Raw genomic sequence first — 11,160 nt, 5'->3', positions numbered from 1 at the left:
ACAAATCATAGACGTCCTTGTCTACCATTGATTGTAGTTCCGAATCCATTGCTTTCACCCATTCGCAATGATCGACATCTGCCTGCGCCTCTGCAAGATTTCAGGGATCAAGTACATTGTTGTCTGAGGAGTGATCCATGCACTCTCCTAAACCAATGTATCTTTCGTGCTCATGAGAGACCCTCCCACTGCGACGCGGCACTACAAAATTTGGTGTGTTAGTTGAAATTTCTGGAATTGTTGTTACACTAGGTGTCTGTTCTTGGTTAATGGAACTTGTGACTGAAGTTAGCTATTCAAGAGCTATCTCACTGCTGGACTTATGATTCATTACAAAGTCTTCCTCTAAGAATGTGGCATGGGTGCTCACAATTACTTTCTTATCGCGGAGACTGTAGAATTCATAAGCTTTCGATCCTCTAGGGTAACCTATAAACATACATACCTCCGTCCTAGATTCCAGCTTAGCTGGATCCTTTTCCAATACATGAGCCGGACACACCACACTTTGAGATGTTCTAGATTGCGCTTACACCCAGTCCACAACTCATATGGGGTAGTAGGAACTGTTTTAGAAGGTAAATTGTCTAATATATGACTTGCAGATAGCAAGGCGTGTCCCCAAAATGAAATTGGTAACCGTGCATAACTCATCATCGAACGAACCATGTTCAACAAGGTCCTATTCCTTCTTTCAGCTACGCCATTCTGCTGGGGTGTGCCCAGCGCAGTCAGTTGAGATTGAATTCCCGACTCTGATGATCAAAAGTTTGATACTCGCCTCCGCGATCACTTAGGTACTCGCCTCCGCGATCAGATCGTAGGCATTTGATACTCTTTCCATGACGCGTCTCTATGGCAGCCTTAAACTCCTTGAACTTGTCAAAAGTTTCAGACTTGTAGCGCATCAAATAGACGTATCCAATTTTCGAGAAGTTATCTATAAAGGTGACGAAATATCGAAAACCGCCCCTTGCCTCGGTTGACATTGGTCCACACACATCAGTATGAATGAGCTCAAGTACTTCCTTGGCCCTATTACCCTTTGACCTAAAAGGTCTCTTAGTCATCTTGCCTTCCAAGCAGGATTCACACTTTGAAAATGGTTCATTCTCAAGACCTTTAATAAGATCTTGATCAACCATCGCATGAATCCTTCTCTCGTTGGCATGACCAAGTCTAAGGTGCCATAAGTACGTTTCGTTCATTGAAATTGAAGGTTCTTTTCTTTTGTTAGAAACTTTCGATGTAGCATTGGGTTCTGATTTACGTTGATTAAACTGTGTAGAAGTGATTGTGTACAAATTGTTTTCCATGATACCACGACAGATATAAGAACCATCTTTCTTAATAACGCAATTGTCATTAAAAGAAATCGAATATCCATCAAAAGATAATTTAGAAACTGAAATTAAATTTCTTCTAAAAGAAGGTATAAACAAAACATTCTTCAAAATAAAAAATCTATCACTAGAAAAACGCAAATAAACGTCTCCCACTGCAACGGCCGCCACTTTAGTAGCGTCGCCCAGCTGGACTTCGATCTCACGATCATGTAACCATCTTGTCACCTGCATTAAGTCAGGATCAAAACATATATGATCAGTTGCTCCAGTATCAATAACCCATGTATGACTAGATATCGAAGCCAAACATGACTCGACTACTAGAGCATGGTGCATACCTGTAGCCTTGCCCTTTTTAGGATAGTCTGGCTTCCAATGACCTTTCTCTCCACACTTGAAGCGTTTTCTAGTAGGCTTCTTTTCGGCCTTCTTCTTCTTCTTTCCCTTAGCATTCTTAGCTGCCACTGGGTTCGGTGCCTTTTTCTTTCCTGCATGAGGCTTAGAGCCAGAGGAATTAGGCGCCAAACTCAGCATAGCTACCTTAGCTTGAACCATAAGGTCCTCCGCCGACTGAAGTTCAGTCAACAACTCAGCTAAAGTGTAATCCCGCTTGTTCATCTCGAAATTGAGCTTGAACTGCTAGAAGCTAGGGGGAAGACTCTGAAGGATTATAGTAATCTGGGACTCGGGATCGATCGTCCCTCCCAAAACTTCAATCTGGTTGAGGTGGCTCATCATCTCGAGGACATGTTGCCTCACAGATGTGCCTTCCTTCATAGTCTTCGTCATTATACTCCGAAAGGCTTGAGACTTAGCCGTTCGATTCTGAGTACCAAAAAGATTTGCAAGATTTTGTATAATCTCGGCGGCAGTCGCCATGGCAGAATGCTTATGCTTGAGTACTGAAGACATAGATGCCAACATATAGCACTTAGCCATCTCATTCGTCTTATGCCACCGTTTATGAGCATTCTGAACTCCCACCGATGTGTTAGCAGCGGGAACTGGAGGCTGTGGAGTAGTGAGTGATAAGTCGTATTCTAAGCTTTGGTTACTGGTCAATATGTCGTGAAATACATGTATTATCTGCAAAACAGTTGCTTAAGTGTGCAGGATTGAAGGATCCAAGTCAGTAGGTGACGATTCGTGTGACGCAAGTGAAAAGGGCACTAGAAGGGTGCGATACTGACCAGAATGCATGCCAGAGAAAAGGCTCGAGATGGAGAAGGAGGATAGCTGGGATGATTATTTTACAAGGGCAAAAAGGTCAAAGTGCGGGAGAAGTCTACCCTAAAAGCAAGGGCAAGCCTCCCTATAAAAGAAGCCATTTGGAGAGAGAGAAGGAGTTCGGTTCGGAGTTTGACAATCACACTTAGTAGAATTCTCTCTAGAAGATCCATCCTTCAGCATTATCTTACCTCTCGTTCCTCGCCACAGCTATGGTCACTTGACGTCCAAGAGTCTGCCGGAGAAGTCATCAGTTCGCCTTTCCAGCCAGTTATCGCAGTAGTATAGTAGTATCATCGCCCGGAGTGGCACAAACAATCTTAATCGCTTTCTTAGTTTAAAGTTTACTTTTGTTCATTGCTAGTTATTTGCAAACACTCATCGTTGTTGCTCTTTTGAAGTACCTTGTTAATTTCCAGCCTTTACATTATGAAGTTTCTATTTCGCATGTCACTTTGGTTTGAGTTTGCTTCATTCTGCCTAGGGAAGTTAGATTTAGTCATTGCTTTCAATTTCTAAGTTTCATTTCTTGTCGAGAGCTGTTGATTTGAAGTTGTAGCTAAGTTAGTCAAGTTTTCGTGCATGAGTTTCTTTCCTGCGCCGTGATTACCACCTTGCATGTCAGTCAGTAGAAGTAAAGGTTGCAGTTTACCGTTTAACTCAAGTTTAAGCATTTTAATCGATGGATCTCGAGTTTGAATTTGTGAATCTGAAGTTCAGTCATGGTGTTTGTGTTTATCTAAATTCTGTCAATACTTGGTGAAGAAGAAAACGTCAAAATCAACTTTAATTGGTCCACTTTTACTTTTAAGTTACTTTTACTTTTGTTCCCTACTTTTCAGATGTACTGCCCAGATCTGTCAGAAAGCCCCAGCCATCAGATACACCTTGTTACCTAATTTTCCCTTTTTAGTAACTGTCCACTTTCCATATGTCTCTGATACACCTTGTCCCCCATTCTCACGAACACTTCCCCCATGTCTGTTATTTCTCCGCCTACTAGTCAGTAGAGTACTACCTTTGTTTCCTGTCTAGGTAAATCTCAACCCAAGCGTGGTAGCTAACCACACACCCAGGAAAGTCACCACAGTTATCTAAACGTGTCCATCCTTGTGGGATTCGACCCTTACCTCCGCTATACTAATCAGTAAAAGTGGGTTGAGGAAATTTGTTTGAAGTCAGGTCTCGGTCGTCGTATCAACGACTCAGCTGGGTCGGGAATCTCTTCCTAATTAGTTGGAATACACTCTAATTTCACATACGAACCATCGAGGATAAACAACCTAGTGCACTTCAAAATGGCGCCGTTGCCGGGGTGGATGGCGTTCATACCTGTTATTGTGTGTGATCTTTTTGGTGTACATACTGTTTATAATTTTTCTTTTCTTTTTATTTTCAGTTTATGAGAAGTGACTCGGCTCCTGGCCAGTGGAGACCAAGGATACTTCCCAGAGGAACAATACTCGTTACCACTCGTTCTGGCCTGTCGACAGCACTGTCCGACCTGGACACGAGTAGCGACGAAGAAAAAGAGGAGCTAGAGTACCAGCTCTCGGAGCTTCCACCCCAACCAGTAAGGACACTAGTGAGGATGGCTGACCATGGTGAGGATGATCCCGAGCTCGCAACACTTACCGCACATGCCGACGGAGATCCCCCACAAGCCATAGTGGTCACCCCAGGCCAGACCGCCTGTGATATGAAACCCCACGTTATCGCAATCTTACCGACGTACTGTGGGAAGAGTTACGAGGGACCATACGAATTCTTAAATGAGTTCTGCAAAATCTGTAAGGCACAGAGGCGGCCAGCAGGAGCGAGCGAGGACGATTACCGACTGAAGGCCCTACCCTTTGTCCTAAAGGGAGAGGCCAACACTTGGTTCATGCGCCTGCCAGCCGACTCCATCAATACATGGGCCGACTTCAAGTCAGTATTCCTAGCCGAATTTTTCCCATCTTCGAAGACAAGTGCATTGAAGAGGAAAATATCGTGCATAAGGCAAGAATATGATGAAACCCTAAGCGAGTACTGGGAGAAGTACATGAGCCTTCTGGAGTCATGCCCCAACCATCGCATGAAGAAGATAGAGGTGCACCACACCTTCTATGAGGGGATGAACAAAGAAACCAAGGATCTGGCAAATTCATCGTCTGGAGGTGATTTCACCCAGTTGAGAGTAAGTGAAGGCAAAAAGGTGCTACGCAAGCTTTTGAATGCGAAGAAGACGTACGATAACGCGAGAGATGGGTACAGCAGAGAAAGGGTAGCGAGTGCTTCGGCTACTGACCAGGAGGAACGGATGGACTTGAAGATGGAGGAATTGAAGAAGGAACTGCTGACTACAATCAAGCAGAACACTCCACCACCTTCTCCAACTGGAGGCCAAGAAGCCCCAGCACTACCGTATGATCAACCGGACAACTCGCCGGATGTGGAGCAAGCGAATGCCGCAGGTTACTACAATTCCAACGGCAATTGGATTCCGGGGAAACAAAAAGATGCACCATGGAGGGACCACCAAAATTTCCGATAGGGAGATGGAAATCAGAATCAGGCTCCAAATCAACCCAACCCCCAACCGAATCAATATCTCAACCGTGGCCCAACAAACCCTGACTACCAGTCTAACTGGGTAGGAAGAAACCAGCATCCTCAGAACCAAAGCTCTCAAAACCAGAACTCGAACCCTACCTATGTGCCACCCCATCAGCGAAACTACCAAAACCAAAACCACAATCAAAATCAGAACCAACACCAATTTAACCCAGGGCCTCAACATAACACCCACCACCAAAACCAAAGTCAGTACCAGCACAACAACGACCATTATAACCCTCCTGCCCAGTATAACCAGTACCCACCGAACCAAAACCAACAGAATTTCTCAGGCTACCAGTCAAACCCACCACCTCAGTATAACCAGCATCAGAGCTCGAACCAATTCCATCACCCAAACAGGTCGAGGAGGTCTATGGAGGACATGATGGGAGAAATGCTTGCCTCGCAGCAAAGCATTAAAAATGACTTGCAGTCCAGTAATGAAACAATGCAAGGGATGCAAAGTGCCCAGAAGGAGCATAGGGCAAACATGGATATGATGAACAGGCAGTTGGCTCAACTCGCTAACTTAGTAGGCGAAATGAAGGGGAACTCAGGGAAACTCCCATCTACAGTCCATGTACCGGAAAAGGCAAATGTGAGCAAAATTACACTGCGGTCCGGGACAGCCTATAATGGACCTCAGCTCAAGAACCCTGTCGGGCAGTCTAATGGAGAAGGGGTGCTGAGCGACGTCATCCCAGCGGAAGGGCTCAAGAGGCCTCTGCCTCAGATGGAGGATCCGTTTTTTCTAAACAAGGAGCCTACCGTGGAAGAAAACGAGGGAGAAACTCAACCTGGAGATGAGCGACCGGAAGGAGCAATGCCCACATCGGATCCTCCAACCCAGGACGCTCAAATGGGAAATCCACAAGGACTGACTGGAGAGGCTAAGGGAGAAAAACCGTTTCCATACCGGTTTGTGACAAAAAGGAAGAAGGAAAACCCTGTGGATTTCATGTCAATCTTTGGGAAGCTGGATGTCACCATACCATTTCTCCAAGCCGTGAGACTGCCCCCCCTGGGGAAATTTATAAAGGAGTTCATAGCTGGGAAAGCCCAGGAGGATGGAAAGATCATGGTGGAGGGAATAGCGTCAGCAATTGTACAGGAGAAGCTACCACCCAAGAGAGCCGACCCAGGTATGTTTACCCTACCCATAACGATTGGAGATGTGAAAATCGAACATGCAATGTGTGATTTGGGAGCATCTATCAATGTTATGCCGCTATCCATTTATAATCGGTTAAAGGGGGTAAAATTGTCGAATACTAGGGTGTTAATCCAATTGGCTGATAGGTCATGTATTAACCCTGAGGGTGTGTTAGAAAATGTGCTGGTCAGGATACAGAACTTTACTTATCCCGCTGATTTTTATGTCATTAAAATGAGTGAACCAGAAGCTAGGGAGCCTAGCGGGATACTGTTAGGAAGACCATTTTTAAGAACGGCTAAGACAATTGTGGATATGGCCGAAGGGACAATATGCATTGACTTTAATGGTGAGAAATTTGTCTTTGACATCAACGAAGCCATGAAGAGACCAATAGACTCTGAAAATCTATGTTATGTTGATGTAATTGACCCCCTAGTCCAAGAATTTCTTGAGACCGAATTATTGCAGGAAAAGCTCCAAGCCTTGGATGTGTATGCCCAGGCTGATGTGGAAGCAGCTGCATGGTGTGATCTGATCAGTAGCCGAGGGTTGACTGACGAAGAGATCGAGGAAGCAATTATGGAATTCTGACAGAAGTCAGAACTAGCAGGATCCGTAGGGGCCGTGGTACCGGCCAGTAGGGAGGAAAAATCAGATGCTGAATAGGAACAAGAGGAGGATTCAGAGAAGAACCCTTTACCTACAGACACACTACCCCCGCAAGTGGAGTTGAAAAAATTGCCAGCAAACCTTAAGTATGCCTACCTAGGGGAGGAAGACTCATTCCCCGTAATCATCAACAGCGGGTTGACTGAACAACAAGAGACAAGACTGCTGACCGTGCTGAGCAAAAACAAGAAGGCTATTGGATGGAGCCTTTCGGACCTGGTAGGTATAAGTCCGGACGTCTGCATGCATCACATTAGGCTAGAGGATGGAGCCAAGGTGCATAGGGACTCTCAAAGAAAGGTGAACCCAAACATGCGAGAAGAAATACTGAAAGAAATCTTGAAGTTGCTCTCACTGGGCATTATATACTCGGTGCCAGACAGTGAATGGGTTAGCCCAATCCACATGGTCCCCAAGAAGTCAGGGATCCAGGTAATCAAGAATGAGAGGAATGAACTAGTGCCCACCAGACTGGTTACTGGTTGGCGAATATGTATAGATTACCGAAAGCTGAACGCTGCAACCAGGAAGGACCACTTTCCCCTGCCATTCATCGATCAAATGCTGGAGCGACTGGCTGGGAGGAAGTACTTCTGCTTTATGGATGGGTACAGTGGATACTTTCAAATTTATGTGAACCCGGAGGACCAGGATAAGACCACGTTCACGTGCCCGTTTGGAACCTATGCATATAGGCGTGTGCCATTTGGCCTATGCAACGCCCCCGGTACTTTCCAGCGGTGCATGATGAGCTTATTCTCGGACTTGATTGAAGATTGTATAGAGATCTTTATGGATGATTTCACCGTCTATGGAGACTCTTTCGACTCGTGCTTGCAACATTTGGATATGGTGCTAGGAAGGTGTCAAGCAAAGAGTCTGGTCTTGAACTTTGAGAAATGCCGCTTTATGGTTACAGAAGGAATTGTCCTAGGACACGTGGTGTCAGAAAAAGGAATCCAGGTGGATCAAGCTAAGGTGGATGCCATATCCAAACTACCCTTCCCTACTGATCAGAAAGGAATAAGAGGTTTCCTTGGCCATGCGGGATTTTATCAATGATTTATCAAGGATTTCGCCAAGATTGCCCAACCACTCACCAGACTTCTCCAGAACGAGGTGGAATTCATCTTCGATGAGCATTGCAAGGCTGCTTTCAACCTCCTTAAGGAAAAATTGATTTCTGCACCGATCATTCAGGCTCCTGACTGGGATCACCCCTTCGAGGTGATGTGCGATGCTAGTGAGTATGCAGTGGGAGCCGTGTTGGGTCAGAAGATAGACGGAAAAAGGTACGTGATATTCTATGCATCAAAAACCCTGAATCAAGCCCAACGAAATTATGACACCACCGAGAAGGAGATGTTGGCGGTTGTCTATTCATTCGAGAAGTTCAGGCAGTACCTACTGGGATCCAGAGTCATCGTCTATACTGATCATGCGGCGATCAAGTATCTCATTGCGAAGAGGGAGTCAAAGCCTCGACTAATCAGATGGGTACTGCTTTTACAAGAATTCGACTGGGAGGTAGAAGACAAGAAGGGAGTCGAGAACAAGGTAGCGGACCACTTGAGCAGAATAATACAAGAAGGGAACAGTGAAGATGTGAGGGATCGATTCCCGGAAGAGCATTTATGTGAAGTAATTTTCTCCGCAAGGAAGATCAATTGGGAAGAAGTGATGAGACTTATTGGTCAGGACGCAACAACCAAGGGTAAGGAGAAAGCGGGACAGGAACCTTGGTATGCGGACTTGGCAAACTACATGGTAACAGGAGAGCTGCCAATGGTGCCAAACGTAACAAAGGCTCAGAGGATGAAGATCAAGAGCGAGGCAAGGTATTATTTCTGGGACGACCCATACTTGTGGAAGGCAGGAGCAGACCAAGTCATTAGAAGATGTGTTCCTGATTGGGAGCAACGGGATGTACTGACACACTGCCACTCCTTGGCATGTGGAGGGCATTTCGGGCCTAGGAAGACTACCAGAAAAGTGCTAGATAGCGGATTCTACTGGCCAACCCTGAATAGAGATGCATACGAGTTCTGCAAGGGTTGTGACCGTTGCCAACTGACCGGTGGAATTTCCGCAAGAGATGAAATGCCGCAAGTTCCAGTAATAGTTTGTGAGGTGTTTGACATCTGGGGTATGGACTTCATGGGTCCTTTTCCCTCATCTTATGGAAACTCCTACATCTTAGTGGCAGTTGACTACGTGTCGAAATGGATAGAAGCCAAGGCCACAAGCACTTGTGAATCTAAAGAAGTCACAAAGTTCCTAAGAGTCATATATTCAGCCGGTTTGGGATACCAAGAGCAATCATCTCTGATCAAGGGACTCACTTTTGCAACCGAACGGTCGAAGCATTGATGAAGAAGTACAGAGTTCATCACCGCCTATCCAGTCCTTACCATCCCCAAGCCAACGGGCAGGCAGAGATCTCAAACAGGGAAATAAAGAGCATTTTAGAGAAGACAGTCAACCCCTCCAGAAAAGATTGGAGCATAAGGTTGGAAGATGCTCTGTGGGCATATCGGACAGCATACAAAACTCCTATAGGGATGTCCCCCTATCGCATCGTCTTTGGGAAGATGTGTCACTTGCCAGTGGGAATTGAGCACCGAGCATACTGGGCAGTACAACAGGTTAATGTGGATGCTAAGGCCTGTGAAGAGGAAAGGAAGCTGCAACTGCAAGAGCTGGAAGAACTCAGATTGGAGTCATTCGACTCAACCATGTGGTACAAGGAGAAAACAAAGATGTGGCACGACAAAAATCTGAGAACCAAGGATCTCCAAGTTGGCCAGAAAGTACTACTCTTCCAGTCAAGATTGAAGCTGATGCCTGGGAAGCTCAAATCAAAATGGGCAGGACCTTATATTATCACTGCATTACGTGCTAATGGAGCGGTCGAGAATTCAGGGAGTATCCCTAACTCTGAACCTTTTGTCGTTAATGGACATAGATTAAAAATATATAGGGAAAATGAAGAAGTGTGTGTAGTGGAAGAAATTCCACTACACTCTAAGAGCATCTAAATGACCAGTAGGAAAGGGATTTGAAGTTCCACCTGGTTAACGTCATATGTAATGTACTTACTGACTAGGTAAAACTTCAAATACCCTTAATAATGATGTAAATATTGTAAATATTTGGTAATTTAATTTAAATCAAGAAAGAAAAACAACAAAAAGATTTTTTCGGATCTTAAATATTAATTCAGAGTTCGTACTGACCACAAGGATGCCACTTAGGTGAAACTCTGAATTATATTAAAGAACCTTTTATTTACTTTTTCTATTTTTAGCTAATTGAGAGAGAGGGAAATGAGTAAAGTTTGAAATTGGGTTTGTGCAGCTTTGCAGGCGGGTGCAGAGGCTGGGAGGCGCGTGAAGCAAGGACGTGACAGGCAACGTCCAATCAGCTGCCAGCAAACACAACCGCCTCCACACGAAGCGTCTCAACCGGACGACCGTTTACAACCGGTCAAAACCCTCAACTACCCACCCCTCTATAAAACACGAAACCGTCTACTCCCTTTCACTTTACAAACCCTCGCCTGCAATCTCTCACCCACAACCACCACCCCACTCCGCAAACAACCACCCACTACAGAAACCAACGTGAACCACCACCGGTGCAGCCATGGCAAAAAGAAAGGCAACCATCAACCGAGCACCTACCGCCGGCGGGGCCTCGTCTGAACCCCAGACAGCAGCCGAATCAAGGCCGCCAAGCCCACAACAAGCACAACCACCGCCGACGACACAAACTCCGGCGATGGTTCCTTTAGATGCATTGGCGGCGTTTCTAAGCCAACAGGACCCCAACAGAGACTGGGCAGCAACCCTAGCCGGATTTGGCTTAACCGGAGGAGTGCCGGCGACATCAAACCCTACCCCAACCATAACCACAGAAAATCCACCCACCACCACCCCAAAAACCTTAATTTCGACGTCCGAAAATATTTCCCCAACAATTGCTGCACAAGCAGAACCCTCCCACCCTTCTTTCACACACCAAACAGAGCCGCTGGACGTCAGTCCTCTTTCCGCTTATCAAGATCCCAACTGGGGAGAAACAGAAGATAAGGAAGGTGGAGGGAGGGCAAGCGAGAGCAAGAAGGATGAAGCAGAGGAGATTAGGGCAAGCGAGAGCACT

Source organism: Salvia hispanica, chromosome 4, assembly GCF_029641045.1.
Source record: "Salvia hispanica isolate PSC_SH4W2 chromosome 4, Shi_PSC_v1, whole genome shotgun sequence".
Lineage (NCBI taxonomy): Eukaryota > Viridiplantae > Streptophyta > Magnoliopsida > Lamiales > Lamiaceae > Salvia > Salvia hispanica.
The sequence above is the reverse complement of the archived record's forward strand: the minus strand, read 5'-3'. Positions refer to the sequence as shown.